At 42.6% G+C, this 12930-nt stretch overlaps 1 protein-coding gene across 1 annotated transcript in view; it reads left to right on the forward strand.

Annotated features, from left to right (window-relative positions):
- Nucleotides 1-679: 679 nt before the first annotated feature.
- The window catches only part of LOC126416167 (synaptotagmin 1-like), a 986421-nt gene continuing 974170 nt past the window's right edge, over nt 680-12930 (forward strand). The window contains exon 1 of the mRNA XM_050083735.1: nt 680-796. The gene's annotated coding sequence lies outside the window, so the exon portion shown is untranslated. The remainder of the gene's footprint in view (nt 797-12930) is intronic.

Here is a 12930-nt window from a genome sequence, read left to right on the forward strand (position 1 = left end):
TGACCTCAACCCTCTTGACTTTCATTTATGGCGGCATTTGAAAGCTCTTGTCTACGCAACCCCGGTACCAAATGTAGAGACTCTTTGTGCTCGTATTGTGGACGGCTGTGATACAATACGCTATTCTCCAGGGCTGCATCAGCGCATCAGGGATTCCATGCGACGGAGGGTGGATGCATGTGTCCTCGCTAACGGAGAACATTTTGAACATTTCCTGTAACAAAGTGAAGTCACGCTGGTACGTCCTGTTGCTGTGTGTTTCCATTCCATGATTAATGTGATTTGAAGAAAAGTAACAAAATGAGATCTAACATGGAAAGTAAGCGTTTCCGGAGACATGTCCACATAACATATTTTCTTTCTTTGTGTGTGAGGAATGTTTCCTGAAAGTTTGGCCGTACCTTTTTGTAACACCCTGTATATCACGATGTGTCAATCGTTAAGTAATTTTGATCGCAGTGCGGTGTCGTGTACCGTCTAGGAGCTCCGGCAGCGGCTGCGACAGGCGCCGCCCGCTGCCGTGGTGTGGAGGCGACAATTCGCCGCTGGCCGCGTGTCCACTTCTCTCCCGGGCCGCGCCGTGCTGTGGCGTGCTGCGCCGCTCTCCTTCCCTCGGGACCGCAGTCCCCCAGGAAGCGAAGCCGCTATCTGCTTCCTCGCGTGCCTACAGCCGGGAGGAAAAGCCGCCGCGGCAGTTCAGTGCGCGAACCGCTGCTGCCCGTGCAGCGGACCCCGGTAATGGCCGTCTGACTGGTTTTGTCCACGTGTCCGCGCCACCAGCCGAGTCCCGCATCTGGTGAGTCATCTGTAAACAATAACAGTGAGCGAGCTACGCTTGTGGTGCTGGAAGATGTGGCCTCTCGTGAAAGAACGTCAAAGTTCTCGTACAGCGTGACCAAGACTCACATACAACTACCAACCACCAACATCACGATTATTTTAAACCTCTTTTTTATTTTTTACTTTCCTTTCATGGTTTCTTGCTATTAGCGGTTACGAAAGTTGCGTTTGACATCCTACGGCTGTATGGTTCTTGCGGGACGAACCGTTAATCAGCTGTTGAATGATTTGGGTGCCATGTGAGGGTGCAGTGAAAACACTCTGAAAAGAAATGAAAATCGAGTTTAAATTTACGTTCGATTCGAATTATTAATCGTTTCTCTGTCTTAAGCTTAACGCAGTTAAAGAAAATTTTACAGAAGGTGCGTCCTGTGAATGTCTGCAGATGTGCATACATAGTATTTACAGGCAGAAAAGAATATTTACACTACTGCCACTAAAACTGCTACACCAAGAAGAAATTCAGATGATAGACGGGTATTTATTGGACAAATATATTATACTATAACTGACATATGATTACATTTTCACGCAATTTGGGTGCATAGATCCTAAGAAATCAGTACCCAGAACAACCACACCTGCCCGTAATAACGGCCTTGATACGACTGGGCATTGAGTCAAACAGAGCTTGGATGGCGTGTACAGGCACACTTGCCCGTGCAGCTTCAACACGATACCACAGTTCATCAAGAGTAGTGACTGGCGTATTGTGACGAGCCAGTTGACCGGCCAAATTTGACCAGACGTATGCAGTTGGTGAGAGATCTGGAGAATGTGCTGGCCAGGGCAGCAGTCGACCATTTTCTGTATCCACAAAGGCCCGTACAGGACTTGCAACATGCGGTCGTGCATTATCCTGCTGAAATGTAGGGTCTCGCAGGGATAGAATGAAGGGTAAAGTCCACTGTTCAAAGTGCCGTCAATGCGAACAAGAGGTGACCGAGACATATAACCAATGGCACCCCCATACCATCACGACGGGTCATAAGCCAGTATGGCGATGACGAATACACCCTTCGAATGTGCGTTCACCGCGATGTCGCCAAACACGGGTGGGACCATCATGTTGCTGTAAACAGAACCTGTATTCATCCGAAAAAATGACGTTTTGCCATTCGTGCACACAGGTTCGTCGTTGAGTACACCTCCGCAGGCGCTCCAGTCTGTGATGCAGCGTCAAGGGTAACCGCAGCCATGGTCTCCGAGCTGATAATCCATGCTGCTGCAAACGTCGTCGAACTGTTCGTGCAGATGGTTGTTGTCTTGCAAACGTCCCCATCTGTTGACTCAGGGATCGAGACGTGGCTGGACGATCCGTTACAACAATGCGGATAAGATGGCTGTCATCTCGACTGCTAGTGATACGACGCCGTTGGGATCCAGCACGGCGTTCCGTATTAGCCTCCTGAACCCACCGATTCCATATTCTGCTAACAGTCATTGGATCTCGACCAACGCGAGCAGCAATGTCGCGATACGATAAACCGCAATCGCGATAGGCTACAATCCGACCTTTATCAAAGTCGGAAACATGATGGTACGCATTTCTCCTCCTTACACGAAGCATCACAACGTTTCACCAGGCAACGTCGGTCAACTGCTGTTTGTGTATAAGAAATCGGTTGGAAAATTTCCTCATGTCAGCACGTCGAAGGTGTCGCCACCGGCGCCAACCTTGTGTGAATGCTCTGAAAAGCTAATCATTTGCATATCACAGCATCTTCTTCCTGTCGTTAAAATTTCGCGTCTGTAGCACGTCATCTTCGTGGCGTAGCAATTTTAATGGCCAGTAGTGTACTTAAGAAGCTGAGGTATACTTTTCTTACGGTGTTTTTGCCTCTTGTTTATAAATTCTGCATACACTGCTTCTTCTTTTGTTGTTACGGTGGGTCGAGATCGAAATAAAGTTGGTTGCACTTCCACTTTTGTTAATTTTTCGCCGTTTTGAACGGTCTTTTTCTTACAGTGCATGTTTTCATGTCTGAGTAGAGCGAAAACGTGTCGTATAAATTGCACAAAGAATTTTTTGCCCGAAGTTTCGTCTCCAAACGGAAAGTGGGAAATGGCGAATGAGGTACCAAACAGGTCAGCGTGATGTCTAGTTCCGGAAAAAAAATCCAAGGAGGTTAATCTTCTGAGGGACGATTGAAATATTCGGACTACCGCTGCTATCTAAATGAACTGCCAAAACATCTTCTCTTCAACGCCCGTTATTTCATACATTAAGAGCTACAATGGTGTGTTATTTGACTGCCAAAAAGGTTTCATGTTTCTAAATACTCTTCGTAAATATGAAAATAAGAAAAGTGAAAAGACACGATGAAATATTTTGTGAAATGATTCTTCAAAAAGTAAGACGAAATTAAATTAGAGAAACATTTGACGCGCCTCTGAATGACGCTCGAAATCATGTGCAGCAAATGAGGTGCACAGTCTACATAATGCTGCAGACAAGTACCCTTCAGTATTCTTCAAAATGCTAAGTCAGGCTCTGAAATTTAAATTGTGAACTAGCACCTCATTTAGTGTGCATCATACCGAGCGTCAAAAGGTGCGTCAGAGGTTTCTCTAACGCATTGTATTTCTTACTTTTACACAAATCATGTCACAAAAATTACAATGTTTCTCTAATTTTTTTCCACTAAACCTCACTTTTATAAAACTTCCCCGAGAAATACTACTGTAATTTCACATGTTCCGCAAGCAGCAGTGTTTATGTTTATTCATTTTTCAGCGTATTTTCTGAGTTTTGCCAACGGTAAATGTATTTTTTTCCGTAGTAATTAGTGAGATTGTGTGCATGTGTGTGTGTGTGTGTGTGTGTGTGTGTGTGTGTGTGTGTGTTCGTCGTTACTGTAACTTAGCGAACATGGAAAAACCTGTGGTTTGCAGACTATACGAGGTATGTGAGAAAAGTAATGAGACTGACAAAACTGCGAGCGATATGGCAACGCTGTGCTGTTCTACTAGTCTAGACCGGTGTGTTCACACCTTCCAGGTACTCAGTCTGAGTTTCAGCTCACGTAGTTTTTGTTGTGTACTACGGAAACGGAACAGCGGAATTTAGAGCAACGTTATGGCATCAAGTTTTGTGTTAAACTTCACGAATCTGCGAGTGTGACCTCTAAAACAGGCTTGTGGATAACATTCCTTACCGAGAGCAGAAGTTTTTCGCTGGCACAGATCATTTTTGATAGACCGAGAACACGTTGAAGATGTATCTCGTTGAAGGAGAACTTCTACCTCAAAAACCGACGGAAATGTCCAACGTGTGCGTCGGCTTGTGTGATTTATTACTCCAGAACAAACTGTCAACCAAGTGTTTTACAAATATGTGCTTGAAAGGGTCAGGAAAACTGTGAATCGAGTGATACCGGACATTGCAGACAAGTGATGGCTGCATCATAAAAAAGCCCCATGATACACAGTAACTTCCATCACGAAATTTTTGACCTCAAAAGCAATTCCTGTTGTTTCACAGCCCCAGATTCACTCGACCTGCGTCCTTGTGACTTTTTTCTTTTCCCGAACGTGAAAAATGTCTTAAAAGGTAGTCATTTTGGGATTCGGGAGAACATTCAAAAGAATGTGAGCGGCAGGCTAAAGACGGTACCAGTTGAAACCTTTCAGCACTGCTAGCAAGACTAGGAAGAACGACTCCATCGGTGTATAGCTGCCGAATGGAACTATTTTAAAAGGTGAAATATTATTATTTGAAATAACAAGCTTTGATAGATAAATAGCAGTGTCATTACTTTTCTTAAACACCTCGTATAAACAATAGGCAAAAGCACCAGAGATAAAAATGAGCAATTTTATGAGGGAGTACTGTTTTCAATGCATTACTACCAAAATATAGAGACATATAATGCATCCACATTTCCACAATGAACATAGGCCTATAAGATGCTTTGCAAATAAAAGCGAAACGCATCTAATGAAAGACAGTCTTTCAATGCAATAAGCGCAAGACAGAAAACCAATAATAATCTACTGTCACAGGTACTGAGAAAGACGACCATGCAAACAACCACATACCAAGTTGGAGTTGTGTGATGAAACTACAGCACATGTACTTACGGTGAATCTGTTCTGAAAGGTTTATTTAATCCGTGTAGCAGGAAAGACTATTGAATGGACATAAGGTATCCACTATGTTGCGTATTTTTTTTTTAGGCACAACAGAAATGTTAGGATCAGTTTCCCATCTAGCAGTGGAACGCATCGTGCAGTGATTTACGAAGATTCTCCTCGTGTGTGTTTCATTCTTTAGCTGCATTAGTTGATAATTCCTGTATTTAGTTTGGCATCAGAGCACCTAATGAAAAATAAACATTCGCAGGCGTCTGTGCACAGTGCGTCGCCACTAGTTCAAAAGACGCGCTGCAGAAATGACGCCATCTCGCTTTTCAGTTTGGAAACAAACTTTACCACAGCTGTTTCTGTTCCAGCAGCACACTTCGACTTCGTAATACATAAACTGCAACCTATGCCAGAGACAATATACTGCCTTTAACAGGTACCTTCCTAAGTGTTATTTCTTCCAGGTATTTCGGAGATACGATCTTCGTCTTCTGTTGCAGAGATCAACAACAACTAATTGCTCAAAAGCCGTCATGTTCCGCTTACGTGCAGTTGCAATTTCGGTATTCATGCCCCTCTTAACAATGGAAGTTTCCCCCGATAGAACGGTTCAAACTAAATTTTATAAAAAATTGAAAAAGACAGTCAAATACATTGTGATTCTACAGACATATTTGATGGTGTCGTGTATTCTCCGCCCTGTGAATTTTCCGAAAAGAAAATGTCGAGGAAGGGCCCACTAAGCCCCTGGGGACACGAGCTAGCATGCTCAAGCCGTACGGTAGGAGCCGTACTATATGTTGCATGTAACAATTTCAGTGTTATTAGTTCTGATATGTATAAATTTTTACGTAGCGAGTTCTTACTGATTAAAAGTAAAAAAAAAAAATGATTCTATTAATTTATACAGAAATTTGGTTTAGAACGGATGCCGGCCGGTGTGGCCGAGCGGTTCTAGGCGCTACAGTCTGGAACCGCGCAACCACTACGGTCGCAGGTTCGAATCCTGCCTTTGGCATGGATGTGTATGATGTCCTTAGGTTACTTAGGTTTAAGTAGTTCTAAGTTCTAGGGGACTGATGACCTCAGAAGTTAAGTCCCATAGTGCTCAGAGCCATTTGAACCATTTTTTTAGAATGCATACACAGCTACGTTGCCCAAGTGGAGCACAAAATAAGTAAATAAATAAATAAACAAGTAAATTGCGGTCAGGTTTTTGAAGGGCCATTTGTTGACTGGTTCGATGCTGACCCAAAGGACATGAAAGAAGGCGCAAAAATATTATATTCAGGAGTACATTTGTAGATGATCAAAAAATTGACTAGAACTAAAAAAGTTAAGAACCTGTTAAGGAGGTGGTTCTTGATAAAACTGAAGGACTTAAAGAAAACGTAAGAAATCATGCACATAACTGTCATGCAAGAGTAGACAGTGTATTAGTTGAAGAAAAAGCATATGAAGAAGAATACAATGAAAGTAGTAGTAATATTTTCTTTTCTGACATCTGTCAGTGACCTTTGACTGTCATGGAAGTCTAACAGTTGAATCATCAAAATAGGAAATGACAAAAAATTTAAAAACAAACATTACTCATTCGTTTTTGTTTAACAGACAATGAAATAAAAAAAGCTTTAACTATCAGTTAACGTCTGACTCCTTCTATATCAGCCACAGCGTGAGAATGTTTTTAGAATTTGGATGGCACACTCAACTAAAAAATCACAGTTTGTACTATTCTTGCTGTAGTCTCTTTACCACAGGCACGAGTTTGAACAACGCATATAAATTTGTTTAAAGTTTTCCAGTGTGGTTGAATTTTTAGACCTTAAAACCTTAGGAACATGTCTAACTGTAAACAGAAATACCTAGCAACATCTCAAATGGAAGAATGGTCCTATCGGAATAAGTAAATAAATAAATGATTTTGTGAGGGTAGTAATTGGTGAGGATGATAGAAGTCCGCATTGGGTACCAAAATACATAGCTAAACAAACCACTGCGTAAACGTCAGTGTGAAACAGAACAAAATATTCATCGTGTAGGTAACAAAATAGGAAATTAATACAGTTATGTGTGAGCTCGAAATTGATCATGGTAGATATCGCGAACACATTCAATAACTTCATATTTAAATAGCTCAGGAGTCTCATCTTCCCATCATTAGTGCGCGTCTTTCTAAAGTGAATGGGAACTCACATAAAGCAAGTTTACATTACAAAGACATGCTTAATTTTAGCTCAGTATACGATCATTCATCATTACAACCTAGAGAAACCAATTTTGCGTTTGGTGTTTCATGTCACATCCACAGTTGTGATCATTAGAGATTTATATTTCGCTCGGATTGTTGGTTACGGGGGGGGGGGGGGGGGGGGGGGGGGGGGGGGGGGGGGGGGGGGGGGGGGGGGGGGGGGGGGGGGGGGGGGGGGAAGGGGGGGGGGGAGGGGAAGCTACCATGACCTCTTAAAGGAACCTTCACAGCATTTGCTTAAACAAGGAAAACCAAATACAGTAGGATATGGACGGCCAGATGATTGAGCCTTGATTAGCCACTGCGCCAACCTGCTTGGTACGACAAACAACAATTAGACAGTAGATGGAACAAAATAAGACTTCACAGAGGCTTTAGAATATTTCAGTACATAAAGAAGATTCGTTTCTTTTACAGCACCAGACAGCAGTCATTGTCAATAGATATATTTTCATAAAAGTGCACTTATTAAATACACGGAAATATTAAGTGTCATTATGTTTACACCAGTGTAGTGTAGCTTAATTTTAACTGTTCATTTGTAAGCACTACTGAGGCATGGGACTAGTGGCGCTTTGGGTTTAGATGCGTTAGAGATCAGATACCTACACCTTAAAAAATAATCTGCCACCCATCGCACTTTATCCAGGCTTTGGACTGGTTAAATGGCAAAAGTGATTTTATTGTCTTTGGGCGTATTTGAAATCAGCTTACAAGCTTCGTCAATTTTTTTTATCTTTCTTTGTGTTTTTTAAATATTGGTAATTACATTTCATATATTTTTTATTTACACACATTTTCTGATAATTATTTAGTCTAGTTTTGTAGGTAGGAGATAGCCTTCAGGCAAGCCCTTATCTCACCATCCTCCTCGTACTTTTTCAATATTTGCTCCAGCCTTTTATCCCGTTTCATGTACACTGTTTTCTTACTTTTACCATCCATACTCAGCTCTGTTCTCATTAACACGCACGCTGAATTTTCTGCTTCGGTTTTCGTGCAAGTAATTACATCATTAATTTTGGGATTTGATTTGGAAAGCATATTATTAATTTTGTTATGCCAGCCCTCTAAGGAGTTAGTTGTTCACTTTTGTAACAGCTCCAAAGGCTGATAGGGTTTTCTTCATTTTCCAACCGTCTCTCTACAAAATAGTCGAAAAAGTCAGAAAGCCTAGGAAGATCGGTGCTGTGAATGTATCTCCAGCCAGCCATCACGTACATCTTCAGGCCGTAGAAACGCCAGCGCAGCACTCATGCGCATTTGTTGTCTCACTTCTTCATTTTCTTTATATCCGCGAGTGAGTCCAAGATCCTGTACTTTCCTCCAGAGAGACTTTCACATGTGGAAACAGCATCCTTGCACTGAGGAAGTTGGTAACATATGTATAATTGCAGAAATCGCTGCTGACTCAAAATCTACAGTCACACTTGCAGGGTTCCATTCTAGAATATTTTCCAGCACATTTCTGAAAAGTCAGATGTATGTCTCTTTCCTTTAGTCTCATTTTTATTACTTCCAAAATCTGCATGAATTGTATATATCTGTGAAAACGGTTTACTACAGCACTTGAACGTACCATCCATAAAAAAAGTCTCGTTTACTTCTTAGGGCCTCTCTCTCTCTCTCTCTGTTCTTCCACAAAAAACTATTACCCTCTCTCCTGTTTTATCGTCGCTTAACAGGAAACTGCTGCCATCATTTGTAGTTTATAGCTCTACTTTAAGTTCAATCTCTTCTCTTGTCTCTGGACCCTCTCACTTCCCTGCGACTTTGCCCTTTGCTTGTATAATGTCCTCTTCGTTGTTCGCTGCTCTGGCATTTCTGTCACAAAGTCGTACTCTTGACTATGCAAGCTACCAAGCTCCTCTGAATAGATTTCGGAAATAGACGTACTCTCGTGCCCTCTTCTTTGCCTGGTTCAGAGTCCTCTGTACATGCAACCTTGCGTCATCCGGAGCTCCACATTGAGGCTCGTGCGAAAAGAGCACTGCAGAAGCCTTGGTTTTAAGCTTTCCTCGGCAATGCTTCTCTTTCTGTTTTGAACAGCGCCAAATCACAGCCCCATTTTCCTTCGTTTTCTCCACTGTGTAAGAATAACCTTCACAGTGGCAACTAGGCTTACCACGAAATGTTGAAACTTCCATACCACAGCTACTAAGATGGTAATATCCAAGTGGCACGATGTGAAGTCTACGAAAACTAGAGCGATACTAGCAGGCAGATGGGACTGTGCAGGTGGAGCACTGCCGAGTCCAGGGAACAGGCAGAGCAAGGTGATTAGGGCGGACCAGCTGCAGGTAGGACGGGACACAATGGACGCAGGTACGAGGCGGAGAGTTCGCAGATTTCTGGTGGAGCGTAAAGTTCGCAGGGCGGAGTTTTCACACTCATATTTGATGTGCCTTTGAATGATGCACGAAGTGAGCGCACAGAAAATGAGACCGCACGGTCTGCATAATCCACCAGACAATTATCCTCTAGTGCTCTCTAAAATTCTAATCTTCAATGTTAAACTCTGAACTTTAAATTCTAAGTTTTCATCTCGTCTGCTGTTCATAATTTCGAGCATCATTGATTGACGCATGAATTGTTTCTATAGTCTATTATTTTATTTCGAACTTATATCATTTCACAAAACATTTGACAGTATTTTTTCAATACTTCTTGTATTGACAGCGAAATATGACACCAGTGTAACGCTTTATCCACAAAATAGCTATCCCTTGAAGAGATGAACTTTTTGCTACTTCATTTACATAGCTGGCAGCAGCTGTTAGTGAATCATTCCCTCAAATTAGCTATTAAGATTTTCTTTACTATCCTGATTCTTTTCAAGCACTTGAATCTTATTTTGCAAAACTTGACCGCACGCTCGTCTATTTGATATCCAGTTTTCCATTTTCCACCTTTCCGTTGGCTATGAAAACTCGGACAAGTATTCATTTTGTAATTTATAGGGTATCTTGTTTCCGCTCCGCTCAACCACTGGACATATAATTACTTTAAAGTACTTGTACCATTCATTAAAGTAATTTAACTGCAACTCGCTGCATCTTTGTACAACTGTTTCTTATTCCATCAACGAATGATGCATGAACGTAACTACTGTTGCGTAAGCCTCTGCGTAAGAGTGAACCTCTCTAATTTTATGTTCATTGTCATTTCACAAGATATAAATCGGAGGAATCAACATATACATCGAAAATTCCTGGCAGATTAGAACTGTGTGCTGGACCGAGACTCGAAGTCGGGACCTTTGCCTTCTGCATACCAGGAGTGCTCGTTCTGCAAGGTTCGCAGAAGAGCTTCTGTGAAGTTTTGAAGGTAGGAGGCGAGGTACTGCCGGAATTGAAGCTCTGAGCAGAGGTCTTGAGTCGTGCTTGTGTAGCTCAGATGGTACAGCACTTGCCCGCGAAAGGTAAAGGTCAGGAGTTCGAGTCTCGGTCCGGCATTCAGTTTTAATCTGCCAGAAAGTTTCATATCAGGGCACACTCCGCTGCAGAGTGAAAATATCATTGTGGGAACATATACATTGACTATTCTTGGATTGGACACTATCATCATTTTAATGGTCAATCACACAATGAGCCACAATGGTTTTTAAGAATTGACATTTTGTCAGACAGAAACATGCGACCTAATAAATGTTTATATACTAATTTATTACATCCAGATCTCCTAATAACTAGAATTTTACATTACGTTTTCTGGAGTTTAGTCCACTAAGAGCTTCGTCATGACATATAAAAAGTCAAGCTACATTTAAAATACTACTTGATGTCGTGACACTCGTCCTATCATATATGTCCCCTTCTTCTCGTCAATGTTTTACAAATGTTCCTCTCCTCGCCAACTCCGCAGAGAGAATCATCTCTGAACAATTTACTCCGTTTTCATAATCGTTCTGCAGCGCATCTCAAACGCTCCCATTCTCTTTTTTTCTGCTTTTCACACTGCCCACGATTCACTTCCATGCAGTGTTGTGCTCTGCATGTACATTGTGAGAAACTGCTTCTAAAGTTAAAGCCAGCGATTGACACCGGTACACTCCTGGCTAGAAATTTCCTCTCTGCCTGTGCTGTTCTTCTTCTTACATTTTCCTTGAATCATCCGTCATGTACAGTATGTGTGAAATCTTATGGGACTTAACTGCTAAGGTCATCAGTCCCTAAGCTTACACACTTCTTAACCTAAATCATCCTAACGACAAACACACACCCATGCCCGAGGGAGGACTCTAACCTCCGCCGAGACCAGCCGCACACTCCCGGACTGCAGCGCCCTAGACCGGTCGGCTAATCCCACGCAGCGTCATGTACTATTTTGCTTCCAAGACAGCAGAGTTTCTTCGTATATTTCCTGGTGACCGGTTTCGATGTTAGTACACATCTCTTCTATTCGTCACTCTTTTTCCTCTTTCTTCAGTTTACTCTGAATCCACAGTTCGTGTTTATTAGACCGTTCACTCCTTTCAACAGGTTTAATTGAGAATAACAACGTCACAAGCGTATCTTAATATTGGTATCCTTTCACCACGATTTTTTTTTTTTTTAATTTCCGTCATCTGTTTTACCGTGTACATACTGACGAGTAAAAACATCATGACCGGCTGCTTGAAAGGTTTGTCCGTCTTTGGAACGTCAATGATTATGCGCGTCAGGGATCTGCCAGTTTGTGGTATTACATGTCTGCGCACAGGTCATGTAATTCACCGAAATAACGAGCCGCTGATTTGCGTACGCGGTGATGGTGGCCGATAGCGACCCACACGGATTTCAAAGGATTTACATTAGGTGAATTTGGTCGCCGAGACATCAACATTACTTCACTATAATGCTCCTAACACCACTGTAGCACGGTTTTGGCTCCGAGAAACGGACATTTGTACTGCTGAAAGATGGCATAAATGGCTCTGAGCACTATGGGACTCAACTGCTGTGGTCATAAGTCCCCTAGAACTTAGAACTACTTAAACCTAACTAACCTAAGGACATCACACACATCCATGCCCGAGGCAGGATTCGAACCTGCGACCGTAACGGTCGCACGGTTCCGGACTGCGCGCCTAGAACCGCGAGACCACCGCGGCCGGCAAAAGATGGCATAGCCGTCGACGAACACATCAGGCATGAAGGGATGCAGGTGACTTGCAACTGTCAGCGTGTCTTCGATTGCTACCACAGGTCACATACAAGCGCAGGAGAATGTCTCCCATAGCACAATACTGCTCCCATCAGCCTGTCGCGTGCTCCACGTTTCGAGCCGCCTGTCGCCTCTATGACAGTGTTTGTGGAACGACCATCGACGTACTGTAGCAAAAATGTGATTCACCCGCAAAGCCGATACATTCCCATTGATCGACGGTCGACTCCCGATGGTCCCATGCCCACTACAATCATAACTGACGATGTCGTTGGGTCAGCATGTGAACGCGTAGGCGTCATCTACTGCGGTGCTCTACGTTCAACATGTGAGTGTGTGGGTTTTATTTTGTCAAGTTGCACTATGGATTGATCCAACAAGTACTCTTTGGCTCTTGCAAGAAACAATTTCCACCTCACACTACTACAGAAGTCAGGTAGATGCTTCTAATGTACCAACAAGAACTGCTTGAAAAACATTCGGCAACAAATATCTTCTGGAGTCGTCCACTGTAAGGAAATGACACAAAAATATTCTATATTCTTATGTAACTAGTGGAATACTTGGGTACTGGAGTAGTTAGTGTAAGAAAAACGTTAAACGAACGA

The sequence above is a fragment of the Schistocerca serialis genome, chromosome 8 (genome assembly GCF_023864345.2).
Source record: "Schistocerca serialis cubense isolate TAMUIC-IGC-003099 chromosome 8, iqSchSeri2.2, whole genome shotgun sequence".
NCBI lineage: Eukaryota > Metazoa > Arthropoda > Insecta > Orthoptera > Acrididae > Schistocerca > Schistocerca serialis.